Source organism: Mesoplodon densirostris, chromosome 4 (genome assembly GCF_025265405.1).
Source record: "Mesoplodon densirostris isolate mMesDen1 chromosome 4, mMesDen1 primary haplotype, whole genome shotgun sequence".
Taxonomy (NCBI): Eukaryota; Metazoa; Chordata; class Mammalia; order Artiodactyla; family Ziphiidae; genus Mesoplodon; species Mesoplodon densirostris.
The window spans coordinates 112,233,194-112,255,776 of NC_082664.1; the positions used below are offsets into that span (position 1 = coordinate 112,233,194).

At 39.0% G+C, this 22,583-nt stretch overlaps 1 non-coding gene across 1 annotated transcript; it reads right to left on the minus strand.

Moving 5' to 3' along the window:
* Positions 1–21,347: 21,347 nt before the first annotated feature.
* LOC132489703 (small nucleolar RNA SNORD109A) lies at positions 21,348–21,411 on the minus strand. The gene has a single exon (XR_009532090.1). It is a non-coding gene; the product is annotated as a small nucleolar RNA SNORD109A (small nucleolar RNA).
* Between the last annotated feature and the right edge of the window lie 1,172 nt (positions 21,412–22,583).

The window sequence follows — 22,583 nt, forward strand, 5'->3', positions numbered from 1 at the left end:
ATTCGTCTTTAGTTCTTCTAGGTCCTTGTTAACTGTTTCTTGCATTTTGTCTATTCTATTTCCAAGATTTTGGATCATCTTTACCATCATTATTCTGAATTCTTTTTCAGATAGACTGCCTATTACCTCTTCATTTGTTAGGTCTGGTGGGTTTTTATCTTGCTCCTTCTCCTGCTGTGTGTTTTTCTGTCTTCTCATTTTGCTTATGTTACTGTGTTTGGGGTCTCCTCTTTGCAGGCTGCAGGTTCGTAGTTCCCGTTGTTTTTGGTGTGTGTCCCCAGTGGCTAAGGTTGGTTTAGTGGGTTGTGTAGGCTTCTTGGTGGAGGGGACTACTGCCTGTGTTCTGGTGGATGAGGCTGGATCTTGTCTTTCTGGTGGGCAGGTCCACGTCTGGTGGTGTGTTTTGGGGTGTTTGCGGACTTTTTATGATTTGAGGCAGCCTCTCTGCTAATGGGTGGTGTTGTGTTCCTGTCTTGCTAGTTGTTTGGCATAGGGTGTCCAGCACTGTAGCTTGCTGGTCGTTGAGTGAAGCTGGGTGCTGGTGTTGAGATGGAGATCTCTGGAAGATTTTCGCCGTTTGATATTATGTGGAGCTGGGAGGTCTCTTGTGGACCAGTGTTCTGAAGTTCGCTCTCCCACCTCAGAGGCACAGCACTGACTCCTGGCTCCTCAATTTGGGATGATTTGTTGTCTATTCATGTATTCCACAGATGCAGGGTACATGAAGTTGATTGTGGAGCTTTAATCCGCTGCTTCTGAGGCTGCTGGGAGAGGTTTCCCTTTCTCTTCTTTGTTCTCACAGCTCCTGGGTCTCAGCTTTGGATTTGGCCCCGCCTCTGCGTGTAGGTCGCCTGAGGGCGTCTGTTCTTCGCTCAGACAGGACAGGGTTAAAGGAGCAGCCTCTTCGGGGACTCTGGCTCACTCAGGCCGGGCGGGAGGGAGGGGCACGGAGTGCGGGGCGAGCCTGCAGCGGCAGAGGTCGGCGTGACATTGAACCAGCCCGAGGCGCGCCGTGCGTTCTCCCAGGGAAGCCGCCCCTGGATCCCGGGACCCCGGCAGTGGCAGGCTGCACAGGCTCCCGGAAGGGCGGTGTGGACAGTGTCCTGCGCTCGCACACAGGCTTCTTGGCGGCGGCAGCAGCAGCCCCAGCGTCCCACGCCCGTCTCTGGGCTCCGCGCTTTCAGCCGCGACTCGCGCCCGTCTCTGGAGCTCCTTTACGCGGCGCTCTTAATCCCCTCTCCTCGCGCACCAGGAAACCAAGAGGGAAGAAAAAGTCTCCTGCCTCTTCGGCAGCTCCAGAGTTTTCCCGGACTCCCTCCCGGCTAGCTGTGGCACATTAGCCCCCTTCAGGCTGAGTTCTCGCCGCCAGTCCCAGTCCTCTCCCTGCGCTCTGACCGAAGCCCGAGCCTCAGCTCCAGCGCCGCTCGCCCTGGCGGGGGAGCAGACAAGCCTCTCGGGATGGTGAGTGCCGCTCGGCACCGCTCCTCTGTGCGGAAATCTCTCTGCTTTGCCCTACCCAGGTATGTGGGGAGTTTCTTGCCTTTTGGGAGGTCTGGGGTCTTCTGCCAGCGTTCAGTAGGTGTTCTGTAGGAGTTGTTGCACGTGTAGCTGTATTTCTGGTGTATCTGTGGGGAGGAAGGTGATCTCCGCGTCTTACTCTTCCGCCATCTTACCCGGAAGTCTGTAATTAATTTCTAATCTCAGCATTGTGATTAGAAAAGATGCTTGATATGATTTCAATTTTCTTAAATTTACCGAGGCTCAATTTTTGGCCCAAGATGTGATCTACCCTGGAGTATGGTCCATGTGCACTTGAGAAGAAAGTGTATTCTTCTGCTTTGGGATGGAATGTCCTAGAAATATCGGTTAAGTCTATCTGGTCTAATGTGTCATTTAAGGCTTGTGTTTCCTTATTTATTTTCTTTCTGGATGATCTGCCCATTGGTGTAAATGGGGTATTAAAATCCCTCACTATTACTGTGTTACTGTTTATTTCTCCTTTTATGGTTGTTAACATTTGTGTTATATATTGAGGTGCTCCTATGTTGGGTGAATATATATTTACAATTGTTGTATATTCTTGGATTGATCCCTTGATCATTATGTAGTGTCCTTCCTTGTCTCTTGTAACAGTCTTTGTTTTAAAGTCTATTTTGTCTGATATGAATATTGCTTCTCCAGCTTTCTTTTGATTTCCATTTGCACGGATATGTTTTTCTATCCCCTCACTTAGTCTGTATGTGTCCTTAGGTCTGAAGTGGGTCTCTTGTAGACAGCATATGTAAAGGTCTTGTTTTTGTATCCATTCAGCCACTCTCTGTCTTTTGATTGGAGCATTTTGTCCATTTACATTTAAGGTAGTTATCGATATGTATGTTCCTATTGCCATTCAATTGTTTTGGGTTTCTTTTTGTAGGTCTTTTTTCTTCCCTTTCTCTTTTGTTCTCTTCTCTTGTGGTGTGATGACCATCTTTAGTGTTGTGTTTGGGTTGCTTTTTCTTTTGTGAGTGTGTATCTATTGTAGTTTTTTGGTTTGCGTTTACCATGAGGTTTTAACATAGGAGTCTATATATGCAAAGTTGTTTTAAGGTGCTGTTCTCTTAATTTCAAGTGTGATTCCCATTTCCTATACTTGTACTCTCCTCTTCTCACAATTGCTGGTTTTAATATCATATTTGTGTGTGATGATTTCCTACTTGTACTGTGTATGTTTGCCTTTACCAGTGAGCTTTCGCATTGGTAATTTTCTCATTTATAGTTGTGGCCTCTTCCTCCCCCCACCCCCCATAGAGAAATTTAGCATTTGATTCAAATCTGGTTTGGTGTTGAATTCTCTTATTTTTTGCTTTTCTGTAAAGCTCTTGATTTCTCTGTCAAATCTAAATGAAAGCCTCACTGGGTAGCATATTCTTGGTTGTAGGTTTTTCCCTTTCATTACTCTAAATATATTGTGCCACTCCCTTCTGACCTGCAGAGTTTCTGGTAAAATATCAGCTGATATCCTTATGGGGATTCCCTTGTATGTTATTTGTTGTTTTTCCCTTGTTGATTTTAATGTTTTTTTCTTTGTATTTAATTTTTGTTAGTTTGATTAATATGTGTCTCTGCATGTTCCTCCTTGGGTTTATCCTGTATGGGTCTTTCTGCACTTCCTGGACTTGGGTAACTATTTCCATTCTCATGTTAGGGAAGTTTTTGACTATAGTCTCTTCAAGTATTTTCTCAGGCCCTTTTGCTTCCTCTTCTTCTTTGGGGACCCCTGTACTGTGAATGTTGGTGTGTTTAATGGTGTCCCAGAGGTCTCTGAGACTGTCCACATATCTTTTCATTCTTTTTTCTTTATTCTGTTATGTGGCAGTGATTTCACCACTCTCTTTCAGGTCACTTATTCAGTCTTCTGCCTCTTATTCTGCTATTGATTCCTTATAGTGTATTTTTCATTGCAGTTGTTGTGTTGTTCATCTCTGTTTGTTCTTTAAATCTTCTATTTCTATATTAAACATTTATTGTATCTTCTTGGTCTGTGCCTCTATTCTTTTTCTGGGATTTTGGATTATAATTACTATCATTACTATGCTAGATTGCCTATCTCTTCTCCATTTAGTTGTTCTTGTAGGTTTTTACCTTGCTCCTTCATCTGCAATATTTCTCTCTCATCTCTTTTGTTTAACTTACTGTGTTTGTGGTCTCCTTTCCACAGGCTGCAGGATCATAGTTTCTCTTGCTTCTGGTGTCTGTCCTCTGGTGGGTTAGGTCGGTCCAGGGGCTTGTGCAGGCTTCCTGCCTGCCCTCCAGTGGGTCTTCCTGCCGCCCTCTGGTGGGCAGGTCTGTGTCAAGGGATATGTTTTGAGCTGGCTGTGAACTTAGTACCATTTTAGGCAGCCTGTCTGCTGATAGGTGGGGCTGTGTTCCTGTCTTGCTGGTTGTTGGCCTGAGACGTTCCAGCAATGGAGCCTGCAGGCTGTGGGGTGGAACCGGCTCTTGGTGCTTAAATGAGGACCTCCAAGAGAGCTCACTCTGATTAATATTCCCTGGGGCCTCTGCTACCAGTGTCCTTGTCCTCACAGTGAGCTACAGCCAACCCCCACCTCCCCAGGGGACCCTCTAACACACCTAGGTAGATCTAGCCCAGGTTTCTATGGATGTACTGCTTTGTGCTGGGTCCCAGTGCATGTTAGACCTGTGTGAACCCTCCAAGAGTGGAGTCTCCATTTCTCCCAGCCCTGTGGGGCTCCTGCACTAAAGCCCCACTGGCCTTCAAGTTATATGTGCTAGGAGTTCTTTCTCCTGAAGCTAGACTCTCAGGCTGTCTTGGAGAGCTATTTTTATGTGGGAACATCACTGTTTAGCCTGAGTGGGATATATATATATATATATATATGCATGTAATTTGTTGTTGTTGTTTTGTTGTTTTTAGTATGAGAGCTGTTTTTAGTGTGGATCACTGTCACCTCTTTCCTCAGTGTATGTTGACCATTATCCCCTTGATAGTGCATTTGACTGGTGTTCTGGTGACCACAGCCTGCCCTGGATATAAAGTGGGGCCTCCCCTTTGCTCTGTGGTTGTCCCTCACTGCCCTATCATGGGCAGGGTCTGCTCCCTAGTTGTTGGAGTAGAAGCCCTCAGATGTATTTCTTAGCTGTGTTTCTGGTCTGTGGTGTGAGTTAGGTGGGATTGGAGCACTCTCACTGGGAGAGAAGCCACTGAGTATTCCTCTTCTGGAGCTGTTCGCCTGTGAAAGTGCTCTGTTGTGTCCTCTTTGGCCTGTTGTGTGGGCTCACAAAATACACTGTTGTTGGCACTGCTCTCAGTCCCACCTTAATTGTGAGTATGCTGGCAATTGGCCCTGGTGACTCTAAAGTGTTGTTTTCATCAGGCCACTAGCACAGATCCACTGAGGTCACAACTAGGACTGCATTAGTTGTGCACCTGTACCCACAGTGGGAGCTATAGAGGCAGCTCAGACTCTGGCCTGGCCCAACACCCACGGGTATGTGCCCACAAATCCCACAGCTGCTAAAGCCAGACCCATCTCAGCTTCAGGAGCACTTGTCCATTTGAATGTTCCATGGGCACTGAATTTACAAAGCCACCAGTGGAAGTGTAAATCCACAGTTCATGCAGCCATGAGGAGAGATTTCAGCTCTTCTTCCTTAGTCACACAGCCCCTGGGGCTCAGCTGTGGTTTCAGCCCCACCTCTGTGTGTGGGTCATCCACCTGCATCTGTTCTTGAGATTGCCAGAGCACATACACCCACCCATGGATGGAGTGGCGATCAGGGTACAGAAGCCCTCTCAGGCAGGAGGGGGCCAGAGTGGCAATTGGGGCACACGAGCCCACCCAGGTGGGAGAGTGCTGGGGTGGTGATCAAGACTGCAGGCCCATCAGGTGGGAGGGGGCTTAGGTGGCGACTGGGGAGAGCAGGCCACCCAGTCAGAGTGAGGACAAAGGAGGCAGCAGTCAGGGGCACATTAGCCCACTCTGGCCGCAGCCCTCCCTAGTGCCTGGGGAGGCAGGGTTGGTGCTTGAGGAGAGAGGCTGCAATGGCAGCCCTGACCTTTGCACATCACTCAACAATGGCCCTTCAATTCTATTCAGTCTGGTCTTCCTCCATGAGCCTTCCCAGTTGTGGAGTTCCTCACTCACATCCCCTTAGGCTGTCTCCTCACAGCCAACAGCAGTCTTCTTCCTGGGTCTGCTCTCCAAACCCCATGTTCCAACACCCAGCCCCCGTGTGCATCATCAGACACATGTCTCAGGCTGGGGAATGCAGGGCTGTTCCATGGACCATCTGTGTAATTCTCACTCTGTCCTGCCTGCCACAGACCAGTTTCTGCCCTCTCCTCTGAGACCACAATGCTCCCCTTCTGTCGCAGATAATCTCCCCACTAGTGAGGGAGCTTCCCCAGATACAGGAACCTTTCCTATCCTTCAGGGTCCCCCACCCCAAGGGTGCAAGTCTCGTACTGCTTCCTCTCCTCTTCCTTTTCCCTTCTTCTTTCTTTCATCATACGTGGTTACATGGGGATCTTTCTTGTCCTTTTAGGTGTCTGAGGTCCTATGGTAGTGTTCAGCAGGCACTCTTTGAGAACTGTTCCATTTGTAGACGTATTCTTTTTTTTTTTTTTTTCAGGTAGGGCTCTGGCTTTATTTTATTTTATTTTTTTATTTTACAAATTTAATCAGTTATACATATACATATGTTCCCATATCCCCTCCCTTTTGCGTCTCCCTCCCACCCTCCCTATTCCACCCCTCCAGGCGGTCACAAAGAACCGAGCTGATCTCCCTGTGCTATGCGGCTGCTTCCCACTAGCTATCTACCTTACGTTTGGTAGTGTATATATGTCCATGCCGCTCTTTCACTTTGTCACAGCTTACCCTTCCCCCTCCCCATATCCTCAAGCCCATGCTCTAGTAGGTCTGTGTCTTTATTCCTGTGTAGACGTATTCTTGATGCATTTGTAGCGAGAGATGAACCCCATATGTTCCTACTCTTCTGCCATCTTGACTCCCTCCTCCCTATATAAATTTTATTTCTGTAAGGTGAGTAGTTATGTCCTTACTTTTATTTCTGATTTCAGTAACTTGAATCTTCCCTCTTTCTTTCTTGTTCAGTCTAGCTAATTGACTTTTATTTCTGATTTCAGTAACTTGAATCTTCCCTCTTTCTTTCTTGTTCAGTCTAGCTAATGGTATGATAATTTGATTGATATTTATGAAGAACCAACTTTAGTTTCATTAATTTTCTCTTGTTTTCTTTTCACTATTTCTTTATTAACATGCTAATTTTTATTATTCCTTCCTTCTACTTATTTTGGGTTAAATTTGCTCTTTTATTTTTTCTTATGGTGGAAAGTTAGCTTATTGATTTATTTCCTTTTTTAAAATATAAGCATTTATTGTTATAAATGTCCCTTTAAGTACTGCTTTAGTACATCCACAAAATTTTATTATGTTGTTTCTTCAATTTTATTCATCTCAAGATATTTCTAATTTGTCCTCTGATTTGTTCTTTACCTCATTGGGTTTTTAGGAGTGTATTGTTTAATTTTCACATCATTGTGATTTTTCCCAAGTTTTCTTCTGTTATTGGTTTATAATATAATACATCTTTGTGGTCATAGAATATGAGTTGTATGATTTCAATTTAAAAAAAATTTATTGAGGTGGGTTATATGGCCTAACATATGCTTATCCTGGAGAATGTTCCATGTGCACTTGAGAAGAATGTGTATTGTACTGTTTTGGAGTGGTGTAGTCTACAGATGTCTGGTAGATGTTGTTATGTTTTCTATTTTTTTCTTCATTTGCCTAGTTGATCTATCTTTTTTTTTTTCAGGATTTGTGGAAGCATAATTGACAAAATTTTTATATATTTAAGGTTTACAACAGGATGGTTTGATATAAGTATACACTGTGAAATGATTACCACAATTAAGTTAATTAATGCATCCATCACTACATATTGTTACTTTTTGTGTGTGTGGTAAGTACACTTAAGATCAATTCTCCTAGCAAGTTTCAAGTACAAAATACAGTAAAAACTAAGACAGTAAAAACTAAGTCACCATGTTGTGACTTATATTCACAGAACTTAGTCATCTTATAACTAAAGCTAGTACCCTTTGAACAACATCTGCCCACTTTCTACCCATTAGCACTGGTAACCACCAATGCCATTCCCTGGTTCTATGAATTTGATGTTTTAGATTCCACATATAAGTAAGATTATACAGTATTTGTCTTTCACTTTCTGGCCTATTTCATGTAGCATAATGTCCTCCAGGTTTATTCATGTTGCCACAAATGACAGGGTGTTCTTTCCTTTTATGGCTGAATACTATTCATATATATGTATGTATGTGTATACATACATACACACATATATATATATATATATACTTTTTCTTTATTCATGAACAGTTTATCTGATGAACCAACTCTAGTTGGTTGTTTCCATATCTTGGATATTGTTAATATGCACAATGAACATGGGAGTGCAGATATCTCTTTGAGACCCTGATTTCAGTTCTTTTGGATATATATCCAGTAGTGGGATTCTGAATTTTATGATAGTTCTATTTCTAATTTTTAAGGAACCTCCACACTATTTTCATAATGGCTATACCAATTCACATTCCCACAAATACCAATGGTTTCAAGCCTTATGTTTCAGTCTTTAGTTCATTTTGAGGTTTTAAAAAATATGTTATAAGAAATTTTATTGTTTTGCATGTAGATATCTAATTTTTGCAACACCATTTATTAAAGAGACAGTCTTTTCTTCATTGTCTATTCTTGGTGCCCTAGTCATAGGTTAGTTGATCATATATGTGTGAGTTTATTTCTACGCCATCTGTTCTGATCCACTAGTCTATGTGTCTGTTTCTATGCCAGTGACATACTATTTTGATTACTACAGCTTTGTAATATAATGTCACATCAGGAAGTGTGATGTCTTCAGCTTTGTTGCTCTTTCTCAAGTTCACTTTGGTTATTTGTGGTCTTTTGTAGTTCTATGCAAATTTTATGATTGTTTTTTCTATTTCTGTGGAAAATGCCATTGAAATTTTGATAAGAATTGCATTGAATCTGTAGATTGCCTTGAATAGTAATAGACATTAGAACAATATTAATTCTTCCAATCTGTGAACATGGATATCTTTCCATTTATTTGCATCTTATTCAATTTCTTTCACCATATTTTATAGTTTTTATTGTACAGATCTTTCACCTTCTTGGATAACTTTTTTCTGAATATTTTATTGTTGTTGATGCTATTGTAAACATTACTTTCTTAATTTATTTTTCAAATAATTCATTGGTAGTGTGTAGAAATGCAACTGATTTTTGTACATTAATATTGTATTCTTCAACTTTATTGAACTTATTTATTAGTTCTAACAATTTCTTGGTGGAGTCTTTAAGATTTTCTATATAAGATCATGTCATCTGCAAAGAGAGACAATTTAATTTCTTTCTTTCTAATTTGGATAAATCTTATTCCCTTTTCTTGCCTATTTGCTCTGGCTAGAACTTTCAGTACTATGTTGACTAGAAGTGGTGAGAGTTGGCATCCTTGTCTTGTTCCTAATCTAAGAGGGAAATTTTTCAGCTTTTTACCATCAAGTATGATGTTAGCTATAATATTGTCACACATGACTGAATATTATGTTGAGGTACATATTTTCTATACCTAATTTCTTTACAGTTACTATCATGAATAGATGTTGAATTTTGTCAAATGCATTTTATGCATCTATTGAGATGATCATATAATTTTTTTTTTTTTTTTTTTTTTTTTTTTTTGCTGTACGCGGGCCTCTCACTGCTGTGGCCTCTCCCGTTGCGGAGCACAGGCTCCGGACACACAGGCTCCGCAGCCATGGCTCGCGGGCCCAGCCGCTCCGCGGCATGTGGGATCTTCCGGGATCGGGGCACGAACCCGTGTCCCCTGCATCGGCAGGCGGACTCTCAACCACTGCACCACCAGGGAAGCCCGATCATATAATTTTTATGTTTCATTTTGTTGATGTGATATACTACATTTATTGGTTTGTGTATGTTGAACCATCCTTGCAGCCTAGGTATAAATCTCACTTGATCATTGTGTATAATAATTTTAATGTGCTGTTGAATTTAATTTGCTAGCTTTTTCTGAGGATTTTTGTATCTATATTCATCAGGGATACTGGTCAATATTTTTTTTTCTTGTAGTGTCCTTATCTGGCTTTCTCATGAGGGTAATGCTGACTTCATAAGATGAGTGTGGAAATCTTCTCTCCTCTTTATTTTTTAGTAGAGTTTGAGAATAATTGGAATTAATTCTTCTCTAAATGTTTGATGAGATTCATTCGTGAAATCACCTGGTTCTGGGCTTTTCTTTTTTGGAAGATTTTTGATTACAGATTCAATATCCTTACTCATTATTGTTCAGTTAAAATTTTCTATTTTTTCATGATTCTGTCTTGATAGGTTGTATGTTCCTAGGAATTTATCCATTTCTTCCATGTTATTCAAAATGTGACATATAACTGTTCATATTGGCCTCATATTACTTTATATTTCTGTGGTATCAGTTGTAATATCTCCTTTCTCATTTATGATTTTATTTATTTGAGTCCTCTTTTTTCTTCTTGATTAGTTTAGCTAAAGTTTTCTCAAATATTTTATCTTTTCAAAAAACTACTAATTTTGTAGATTTTTTTCTATTGTCTTTCTAATATCGATTTTATTTATTTATTTATTTATTTATTTATGCTCTAATCTTTATTATTTCCTTTCTTCTGTTGACTTTGGGCTTAGATGTTCTTCATTTTCTATTTATATGAGGAGTAAATTTAGGTTTTTTATTTAGATTTCTACGTAATATAAGTTTTTTTTGCTATAAACTTCTCTCTTAGAACTGGTTTTGCTTCATCCCATAAATTTTAATTTGCTGAGTTTCCTTTTTTTTTGTCTCAAGATGTTTTAAATTTCCCTTTTGATTTTTTCTTTAATCATTTGGTTGTTCAGCAGTTTGTTATTTAATTTCCACATATTTGTGAATTTAAAAAATTTTCTCCAGTTATTGACTTCTAATTTCATGCCATTGTGGGTGGAAAAGAAACTTGATATGATCTCAATCTTCTTAAATTTTTTAAGACTTCCTTTATTGCACAACTTATGATCTATTCTGGAGAATGTTCCATGTGCACTTGAGAAGAATTTTGATGCTGTTGGATGAAATTACACTGTATGTTTGGCCTATAGTGTGTTCATGTTCCGTTTCCTTATTGATTTTCTGTACACATGGTACATTCACTGTTGAAGGTGAGATATTAAAGTCCCCTTACTATTATTGTATTGCTGTCTATTTTTCTGTTAATATTTGTTTAAATATATAGGTATTCCAAAGTTGGGTGCATATATATTTACAATTATTATATTCTCTTGATGAATTGTCCCTTTATTATTATATAGTGACCTTTGTCTCTGACCAATATTGACTGAAGGTCTATTTTATCTGATATAAGTATAGCCACTCCTCCTCTCTTTTGGTTACAATTTGCATGGAATTTCTTTTTCCATCCCTTCACTTTTAGCCTATGTGTGTCCTTAAAGCTAAGGTGAGTTTTTTTTACAGACAACATATTGTTGGATTAAAAAAATTAATTTAACCACTGTCTTTTGATTGGAAAATTCAGACTATTTGCATTTAAAGTAATTATTGATAGGTGAGAACTTACTCTTGCCATTTTGTTGCTTTCTGTCTTATAGTTCCCTTGCTCCTTTCTTCTTCTCATTCTGTCTTCCTTCGTGATTTGGTGTGTTTTTGTTTGTTTTATTTTGGTTTTGTTTTGTTTTTGTAATGGTGTGCTTCTATTTCTTCCTCTTTATTTTTGTGTAACTATTAGAAATTTTTCCTTGTAGTTACCATGAGGCTTACATAAAACATCTCATAATTGTAAAAATCTATTTTAAGCTGATAACATCTGGCCTTCAATTGCATATAAATTATGTGTGCAAAATACTCTATACTTTTAGTCCCCTCCCCCTCATTTTTTGTTTTTGAAGTCATACTTTGCATCTTTTTACATTGTACATCCATTAACACATTATTGTAGCTATAGTTATTTTTAGTCCTATTGTCTTTTACTTTTATACTGGAGTTAAAATTTGTTTATGCACCAACATTACAGTATTGGAGTATTCTGAATTTGACTGTGTATTTACATTTACCAGTCAGTTTTATACTTTCATATGTTTTTATGTTGTTTCTTAGTGTCTGTTCCTTTCAGTCGGAAGAACTCTCTTCTAGCTTTTCTTCTAAGCCACGTCTAGAGGTGATAAACTCAGCTTTTTTTTTTTTTTTTTTTTTGATTAGGGATTGTCTTTACCTCTTTTTCATTTCTGAAAAAAAGTTTTCCTGAGTGTAGTATTTTTGTTTGTCAGTTTTTTTCTTTAAGCACTCTGAATATATCACCCCACTGTCTCCTGGGGTTTCTGCTGAGAAATTAGCTGATCACCTTATGGGGGTTCCTTTATATGTAATAAGTCACTTTAGTCTTGTTGCTTTCAAAATTTTCCCTTTGTCTTTGACTTTACAAAAAATAAATTTATTTATTTTTGGATGCATTGGGTCTTCATTGCTGCACGTGGGCTTTCTCTGTGAGTTGTAGCGAGTGGGTGCTACTCTTTGTTGTGGTGCGCATGCTTCTCATTGTGATGGCTTCTCTTATTGCAGAGCACGGGCTCTAGTCATGCAGGTTTCAGTAGTTGTGGCACTTGGGCTCAGTAGTTGTGACTCGTGGGCTCTAGAGTGCAGGCTCAGTAGTTGTTGTGCACGGGCTTGGTTGCTCTGCAGTATGTGGGATCTTCCCAGACTAGGGATTGAACCCATGTCTCCTGCATTGGCAGGCAGATTCTTAACCACTGCACCACCAGGGCAGCCCCTGTTTCTGACTTATAACTATTTGATTTTAATATATCTCAGGCTCATCTTCATTTTGCTTGAGTTCCTTTGAATTTCACATACCTTCATGTCCATATCTATTCCAGATTTTGTAACTATTCAGATATTATTACTTTAAGAAAATTTTCTGCTTCTTTCTCTCTTTCTTCCTCTTCAGGGACTCTGATGAGGTAAATATTTATTTGTTGACATCTCATAATTCACATAGTCTTTCTTCATTCTTTTTTGTTCTTTTGTTATTGTTCTTGTCATTGTCTAATTCCAAATGATCTGCCTTTGAGTTTGCTGATTTGTTTTGTTCTGGTTTTACATAATCAAGGCTCCTGTTGAAGCTCTCTGTTGAATTTTTCAGTTCTATCATTGTATTCTTTACACCAAAATTGTGTGTGTGCATATGAATGTGTGATTTTTGTTTCTTTATTAAACTTATTGTTTTGTTCATACATTACTTTCTTGATTTTTTGAGTTTTCTACTGTGATGTAACTCACTGAGCTTTTTAAGATGATTATTTTGAATTCTTTGTCAAGCAATTTATAAATATCCACTTCTTTGGAATCTGTTACTGGAGCTTTATTTGTTTCCCTTTTTTGAGTCTTCATGGTTTGTGTAGCCTACATTGGGGTGTGAATTTGAAGGAGAAAACACTTTTTCAGTTTTTCCAGAGTGTTTTTGGCAGGGAAATAAATTCTGTAGATTCCTTGTACTTATGGGATTACCCAGGGAATTGTAGGTAAATTGGGTTAGAGCCAGGTCATGTATTGCTGGGTTTGCAGTGGTGTTTGTAGCTGGTGGACCTGTTACAAGGTGCTCTGGCAGGCATAGATCCTGTCTTGTCCCTGGAAGATGGGACTGTCTCCAGGACCTTTTTCATAAGGTCTGGAACTGGGAAAAGGGTACACAGTGGATCCGCAGATGGTGGATCTGTTACCAAGTTGTATGAACAGGGATGGTTCCCAAGAGGTTCTTTGGAGAGCTTCAGCCATGTAACTGGGTTAGTCCCTGGGTAGGCAGGACTGGCATTGGACCATGACTGAGAGCAGTTGGAACTGAGTCCAAGGGCTGCATCATGATCCACAGCTGGGATTGAATTTGTATGCCTGATTCTGGAGGCCTGGTGAGGTGTCTCTTACCAGGTCCCTGGGCAGGTAGGACTACTCCCTGACCATATCTGATAAGAATGGGAGTCAAGTTACAGGGCCATTTCAGACCATGGTGGGCTTACTTTTGAGGGCATGGATGAGTCTTCTGGTGGATCTCTGGGTGGACAGGATTGCTTGTGAACTATGGCAGGGAGGGGCTTGAGCTGATTCACAAAGTTGTTTCAAGATCTGTTGTGGATTAAGTTTGGTTGGCCTGCCACCAAGGGACACTAACTGGCATGTCCTCTGGTAGGTCACTGGGCTAACTGGACTGCTTGGAGAATGTGGCTAGAAGGACCTGGATCTGAGCCACAAGGCTGCTTCAGGGTCTACTGTCTGACTAAAGTTCACTGGCCTCCCTCCCAGGACACTGACAGATGAATTTTCCAGTGGGTCCCTGGGCAGGTAGGACTGCTCATGGGCAGTGGCTGGCTGGGTGGGGGTGAGCTGGAGTTGAGTTACAGGGATGTTTCCCTATCTCCAAAAGTACAGATGGGTATTTTTCCAACTTATTCCCTGGAATGGCAAGACTTCTCACAGACTGCAGCTAGAAGGGACTGGAGCTGAATTATTGGAGTATTTCAGTATGTGTGGGGACAATAATTGGTGTGTCCCCTGCCGACCCCTAGGTTGGCAGTACTTCTTGAAGACATTGGCTGACAGAGCTAGAGCTGTGTCATGGGTCATTTCAGGGTCCACAGGCAGGACCAAGGTCTGTGGGTTTATTGCCTGAGGCAAAGTCATGTGTGCCATTTCCTGTTTACCATGATATATGGTTATGGTGGCAGGACCAAAACCATATGGGGCTATAGCTGACCCCATTGAGGCATGGAGATGTTTTGGGTTCTGCAGTTGGTTCGATAGTTGGCAAGTCAGCCTCCTGGGCATTGGCTTGCTTTCTCAACATGACCCTCCTTGATCTTGAACCCCAGTGGTGTTTCACAATTTCCAATCTCAGTCCCAAAGCTCCCACAAAGGCACTTTTGTCTGTGAATGGCTGCTAAGTTACTGTTCCTGAGTGAGGATACAAGCAGGGGACTTCCTATTCTGCCATCTTGCTGGCATTACTCTGTTCTATTATTGAAAATTGGGTTTTGGGGTCTCTAACTTTAATAGTTGAATTATCTGTTTTTCCGTTTAATTCTAGCAGTATTTTCTTTGTGATTTTGTGCTTTGTTGTTCAGTATATATGTTAATAACTGTTATGTCTTATGGATTGATTGTTTTAAAATGCTCTTTTTTTATTATTAGTTTCTGCTTTATTTATTTATTTTTATTTTTATTTTTTATTTTTTTATTAGTTTCTGCTTTATAACAAAGTGAATCAGTCATACATATACATCTGTTCCCACATCCCTTCCCTCATGCATCTCCCTCCCTCCCACCCTCCCCATCCCACCCCTCCAGGCGGTCACAAAGCACCGAGCTGATCTCCCTGTGCTATGCGGCTGCTTCCCACTATCTATCTACCTTACGTTTGGTAGTGTATATATGTCCATGCCTCTCTTTCGCTTTGTCACAGCTTACCCTTCCCCCTCCCCATATCCTCAAGTCCATTCTCAAGTAGGTCTGTGTCTTTATTCCTATCTTACCCCGAGGTTCTTCATTTCATTTTTTCCCCTTAAATTCCATATATATATATGTGTTAGCATACGGTATTTGTCTTTCTCTTTCTGACTTACTTCACTCTGTATGACAGACTCTACGTCTATCCACCTCATTACAAATAGCTCAGTTTCGTTTCTTTTTATGGCTGAGTAATATTCCATTGTATATATGTGCCACATCTTCTTTATCCATTCATCCGATGATGGATGCTTAGGTTGTTTCCATCTCTGGGCTATTGTGAATAGAGCTGCAATGAACATTTTGGTACATGTCTCTTTTTGAATTATGGTTTTCTCAGGGTATATGCCCAGTAGTGGGATTGCTGGGTCATATGGTAGTTCTATTTGTAGTTTTTTAAGGAACCTCCATACTGTTCTCCATAGTGGCTGTACCAATTCACATTCCCACCAGCAGTGCAAGAGTGTTCCCTTTTCTCCACACCCTCTCCAGCATTTATTGTTTCTAGATTTCTTGATGATGGCCATTCTGACTGGTGTGAGATGATATCTCATTGTAGTTTTGATTTGCATTTCTCTAATGATTAATGATGTTGAGCATTCTTTCATGTGTTTGTTGGCAGTCTGTATATCTTCTTTGGAGAAATGCCTATTTAAGTCTTCTGCCCATTTTTGGATTGGGTTGTTTGTTTTTTTGCTATCGAGCTGCATGAGCTGTTTATAAATTTTGGAGATTAATCCTTTGTCAGTTGCTTCATTTGCAAATATTTTCTCCCATTCTGAGGGTTGTCTTTTGGTTTTCTTTATGGTTTCCTTTGCTGTGCAAAAGCTTTGAAGTTTCATTAGGTCCCATTTGTTTATCTTGCTCTTTGTTTTTTTTTTTTTTTTTTTTTTTTTTTTTTTTTGCGGTATGCGGGCCTCTCACTGTTGTGGCCTCCCCCGTTGCGGAGCACAGGCTCCGGACGCGCAGGCTCCGGACGCGCAGGCTCAGCGGCCATGGCTCACGGGCCCAGCTGCTCCGCGGCATATGGGATCCTCCCAGACCGGGGCACGAACCCGTATCCCCTGCATCGGCAGGCGGACTCTCAACCACTTGCGCCACCAGGGAGGCCCGCTCTTTGTTTTTAACAATAACTTTTGTTAAAGAATATTTTGTCTGAGCTGCTCCAGCTTTATTTTAGATACAGTTTACATGATATATCATTTTTTTAAAATCCTTTTACTTTCAATCTATTTGTGCCTTGACTCTAAAGTATATCTCTTGTACACAGAATATAGTTAATCATGGTTTCCCCCCCAATTTGGAAATCTCTGCCTTTTGATTGGAATGTTTATTCATTTTACATTTAATATAATTACTTATAAGGTAGGATTTATGACAGCTGATTTGCTATTAATTTTCTATATGTCTTATGTGTTCCCCCCCCCAAATTTCTCCTGTATTCTTTTTTTTTCGTTAAATAGATATTTTTAACATCAATATATATTCATTTCCTCCCCTTATTTTGTGTTATTATTATCATATAAGTTACAAATATATAAATTACAAGACCATCAGCACAAATTTATAATTGAAATTATTTTTTTAATCACATAGGAGAAGAAAAAGGTTACAAACAAAACACATTTATTTTTTATTTTTATATTTACATATGTAGTTTCAGCTAAGGTAACTAGTTAAAGTGATCTTTATTTCTTCATGGGGATTTGGGTTACTCTCCTGTGTCTTTCTATTTCAGATGGAAGGAATCCCTTTAACATTTCCTGTAGAACAGATCTCATAGCAAGAAATTCTGTCTCTCTGTTTTTAATCTGGGATTGGCTTAATTTCTCCCTTTTAAATGATGGATTTTGTGGCTATAGAATTCTTAGTTGAGAATTTTTTCTTCCATCACTTTGAGTATGTCATCACATTGCCTTCTGGTCCACATGGCTTATTAGAAGTTAGTTTTTAAGCTTACTGAGGATCACATGTACATGTTGAGTCATTTTTCTCTGTGTTTATCTTTCAACAGTATGACTATGATGCATCTGGCTCTTGATCTCTTTGAGTTTATCTTACTTGAAACTTGTTGATCTTCTTGGTTGTGTAGATTAATGTTTTCATCAATTTTGGAAAGTTTTTACCTATTATGTTTTCAAATATTTCTCTTTCTGTCTTCTCCTTCTAGGGCTTCAATTTATAAGTACATTGGTAAATTTGATGATGTCTCACAGTTTTCTGTAGCTCAGTTCATTTTATTATTTTTCCTTGTGTTCCTCATACTGTATAATCTCAACTAAGCTATCTCCAGGTTCATTCACTCTTTCTTTTGTTCACTCAGATCTGCTGTTGAAACCTTTCTTGTGTAATTTCAATTTTAGTTATTTTAGTTTTTTAAGTCCAGAATTTTCAAGTGGTCCTTTCTTATAATTTCTATCTCTTTATTGGTATTCTGTACTTGGTAAGATATAATTCTTATACTTCCCTTTAATTCTTTAGACATGCTTTACTTTAGTTCTTTGAATAGATTTTTAATAGCTAATTTAATGTCTGTGTCCATTAAGTCCAACATTTGGCCTTCCTCAAGGATACTTTCTATTGACTTCTTTCCTGTGTATGTGCCATGCTTTCTTGTTTCTTTGCATGCCTTGTAATTATTTTTGTCATTAAAAACTGGACATTTTATACATAATGTGGCAACTCTGGAAACCAGATATCCTCAATTCCAAAAGTTTATTGTTGCAGTTGTTTGTTGTTATTGCTGTTTGTCTTAAAAATGATTTTCCTGGACTAATTCTGTAAAGTCTGTATTCCCAGCAATATGTGGACACTGAAGTTTCTGCTTGGTTATCTTAGTGGTCAGCTAATAATTAGACCAACATTACTTACAATGCCTCTAATCAATATGTCTCTTGCCCTTTGTTAAGAGGCTGTGTGTGTGTGTGTGTGTGTGTGTGTGTGTGTGTGTGTGTTGGGGCTTACATTTAGTGCTCAGGTAGTTTACACCTCTTCCTTAGCCTTCACCTTTTAATTACACAGAAAGCCAGAGGCAATTGATTAGGTCCTTTTCAGGTGTTTCCTGGCATGCAGCTCTGCACATGTATGTAGCTTTCTAGATCAAAAAAGAATATTCAGAGCTTTTCAAAACATACTTTGAATATCTCATTCCCAAGATTTCCTTTTTAAGTTTTTTGGCCAGACTCTTTGATCCAGTTCATATCAACACTTCAGAGACATGTCATACTCAGAAATTTCCATGGATTCCTTTTGACTAATGTTCTGGAATTGGGTTTACCCCACTGAGTGAGCTCTTAGTCCAAAAAAAAAATGCAAGTCCTGTAAATGGGGCTTTTTCAGGGACCTTCCAGAGAGGTCACCTGGTAACAATTCTCTGAGGACGGGACTTTTTGGGGATCTCCAAACCTGTTCTTCCTCCCCTGATGGCTGTTAGCCTACTATTTTCAAGCCTGCCACAGTGCTAGGGAGAGAGGTATTGGAAGTTGGAACATTAAAATGCTATAAAACTTGCTGTTCTTAGTGAAAGTCAGCCAGTTTTCTTGAATAAATGTTCTTTGACATTCTATAAGCCTTTGGTTAATTTCCAAAGTTCTGCAAAATTAATTCTGATCATTTTTGGTCATGGTTCTTGTTAATTTTATAGAGGAGCAGATTTTTTGAAGGTTTTTTTACTCTGATTTTCCAGAAGTGGTTTTCCTACACTGATTGATTTTTAGATGTTAAAACATCCTTGCAGTCCTTAGATAAGCCCTACTTGGTCATGCAATATTTCTATATATTGTTGGATTTCATTTACTACAGTTTTTTTTTTTTTTCTTTTTTCTTTTTGCGGTATGCGGGCCTCTCACTGTTGTGGCCTCTCCCGTTGCGGAGCACAGGCTCCGGATGCACAGGCCCAGCGGCCATGGCTCACGGGCCCAGCCGCTCCGCGGCATATGGGATCCTCCCAGACCGGGGCACGAACCCGTATCCCCTGCATCGGCAGGCGGACTCTCAACCACTGCGCCACCAGGGAAGCCCCATTTACTACAGTTTTGATTAGACTTTTTGCATTTATGCTCATGAGGAATATTTTTGTGTATTTTTAAAATTGCATGGGTTTTTTTGTTTAAATCAAGGTAAAGTTGTTCATATAGAATGAGTAGAAAAGTGTTCCCTTCTTTTAAATTTTATAGACAATTGTGTAGAATTATTTTTTATTTCATGTGAAGCTATATGGGCCTGGAGTTTTCTTTGTGGAAAATATTTTAATTACAAGTTATTATTTCACTGAAGGAGGGTTATTCAGATTATCTATTTTTCATGATTGAATTTTGGTAGTTTGTATCCTTCAATAAATTTTTCCATTTCATTTTTTAACTAAGCAGGACTCTATGGGGCCTTCCCAGGACAGGGCCCTCCCCCCATGTCCTCTGACTGCCTGTTGTTTGTAGAAAAGTTGTAGTCTCCCAAGGCCTCCCATGAGTCACAAAGGTCTGGCTCAAGAATTAATGATTGAAAGGATGTGAACATGTAGTGACAAAAGTAGCAGTTGGGCTAGGAGAACTGGTAACAATTTAAACAGTAAATCAGCCATATGGCAGTCTCAGAATCTTTAGTTCCTCTCTGAAGTACCTAAACCGTATGTGATGCACATTTACTGAGTTGTTTTACTGATGCTAAAACCTCCACAAGTGGAAGAAATTAACAACTTGATGACCATGAGCATGTAGCCCTCAGACTTACTAAAGTCTGAGGATTGATAATGTTAACCCTTGTGACAACACCCTGTTACCTCTTCATCAACCAGTCGGAGGATTGTGCACAAGCTGATCACACACACTGTGACTCCTCTCCCTCAACTTGCTTTTAAAAATCCCTCCCTAAAACCCATCTGAGAATTGGGGTCTTTTGAGCATGAGCCACTTCTTTCTCCTTGCATGGCCCTTGCAATAAAATTTTCTCTGCTCCAAGCTCTGATATTTTGATTTGTTTGTCCTCACTGTGCATTGGGTACATGAACTTAGGTTTGTCAAATTTATTGGCATAGGTTTTTCATAAATTCCACTTATTAACATTTTAATATCCATAGAATCTCTAATGATGCCCCTTTCTCACATTTCCAGGTAATGGTATTTGCGTCTTCCCCCCCCCCACCACCACCTTAATCTGGCTATAATTTTGTCAATATTATTCATCTTCTAAATTGACCAGTTTTCAATTACATTTATTTTTCTTTATATATATATATTTATTTTCTATTTTATTGATTTTGCTCTTATCTGTATGGTTGCCTTTCTTTCTCTTACTCTGGGTTTAGTTTGCTCTTTTCAAAATGTCTTAAGGTGGAAAATAAAGTCATTGGTTTGAGATCTTTCTTCTTTTCTAATATAGGCATTTTAGTGCTATAAATTTCCCCCTAAATACAGCTTTAGGTGCATCCCATACATTTTGACATGCTATGTTTTAATCTTTTCCATTTCAAAATGCTATATAATTTTCTTTGACAAATGAATATGTTAAAAATGCTAATTTCAATTTCTAATTATTTGGAGGATTTTCAAGAGATATTCTTTATTGATTTCTAATTCCATCACATTGTGGAATTAAATTAACATGGTTTATATTAATTTAATTTTTAAAATTTATTAAGACACAATTTATGGTCCTCCCAGCATATGTAGAATTCCAAAAGTCACATGGATGGAAGTGCTTATTTCTATTCTCTTATGTGCTGATACTAGTTGTAGCAATTCTATGCAAAAAAAAAATTGTCAGAAAAAGTAAATATTAATTAAGAAAATGCATAAATGATAATCATAATAAAATACAATTTGGTCTCATTGTCGTTATGTAACATCTAAATGTTCTATATTCCCTTATAATTTCCCAATATTACTGATAACACTAATAATCTATAGTCACAACCACTTTTTAAGTTATTTATATGTTTCTATATTTAAACTTTTATTTCAATATTTGTTCACAGTTAACAACAAATAGTTTAAAATATATGAAGCACCAGACCTCTCTTTAATGTGAAACTCTAAGCATGAAGTCTGCCTAATGAAGGTATTATGACAGTGCAATTTGATAAGAGAATGGAAAATCATGTGCATAGAGGCATTGTAAAATTACTGAGGAGGTCACCATATTGGCCCAATTTTTAAAGTGTTCTCTTCCTATGAATAGACATCCAGCTGGAACCTCTGATTAATGTCTGGAAATAATCTAGAATCCCCAGACAAGTATGCTTACCATTGATCTTGGTAAGGTAGCTCTTGACAAATTAGCATTTCTATAACTGGGTTACATTCCTTCAGAGTTATTATTTGTATTAACAAGACAGTAAATGCTTCAGCTTTAGTAAATGTTTCAGCTTTAGTTTATTGAAGCTAGCAATTTGGCAACTGCATAAACTTCTGCAGAACCACTTCTCTCTATGGGGATGGCACAGTTTGGAATACGGTAATGTTGACACATGCAAAAATTAGAACAGAATAATAATGTGGCAGAAATCAATTTTCAATATTTATTACAGATTATTGGAGCAAAAAGCAATCAACACCACAACAACTTGCTGTTGTTGTTGTCAACACCCATATAAGCTTGCTGTTAGCAACTTTATCTTCTCTCACTCTCCTAAGCAATATTTGTTCACATTGGAACAATACTATTATTGCCAAGTGCTGATCTACTGATTGTATCACTAGATCTAACTATATTTTTACTCGATCTACACTTACAATTTTTTTTATTAATTTTCTCTCTCCAGTAATATTTTTTTAAAAAACTTTTACTTTTTCTATTTAGGGGCAACACCCATATTTCTAATCTGCAAAAATTTAGTCAAACACTCTAGATGGAATCATATTAATGCTTGCCTGCCATATGTGCTTTTCCATTTTTCTTAGACCTGCTTAGCCAAACTAAGAGCATCACTAACTTACACTCCAATCTCTATTCCATCAGGCCAACTTTGCCACAGTCTCTCAATCTAATTACCATGTTTTGTAAGTAAATAATGAGTTTACCACATAACTAAAGCTGGTCTGGAGAAATGACCTTGGATTTATCTTCACACAAATAGTATACTTAGAAAATACTGACAAGATAACTTGTGAATATTGAGGGCAAGGAGACTTTAACCTATGTTTATTGGAAATGCTTGACTTGTGGACACACCCCAGAGTTGGATAAGCCATGTTTGATATGTAGGTTTGAGTCGACATGACCCTAACCTTATATATACAAAACACACTGGCAACCACATGTTCTTGTTTCTCTGTGTCAAGTTCACAAACACACTCATACATACATAAACACATATCTAGGCTCCCATCTGACTAAACCACACAATGTTTATAGGGTGGTTGGTGCAAAATAAGTGTATCAGTAGCTATTTGACCTTTCAATGAAATGATAATAATTTTCAAGAT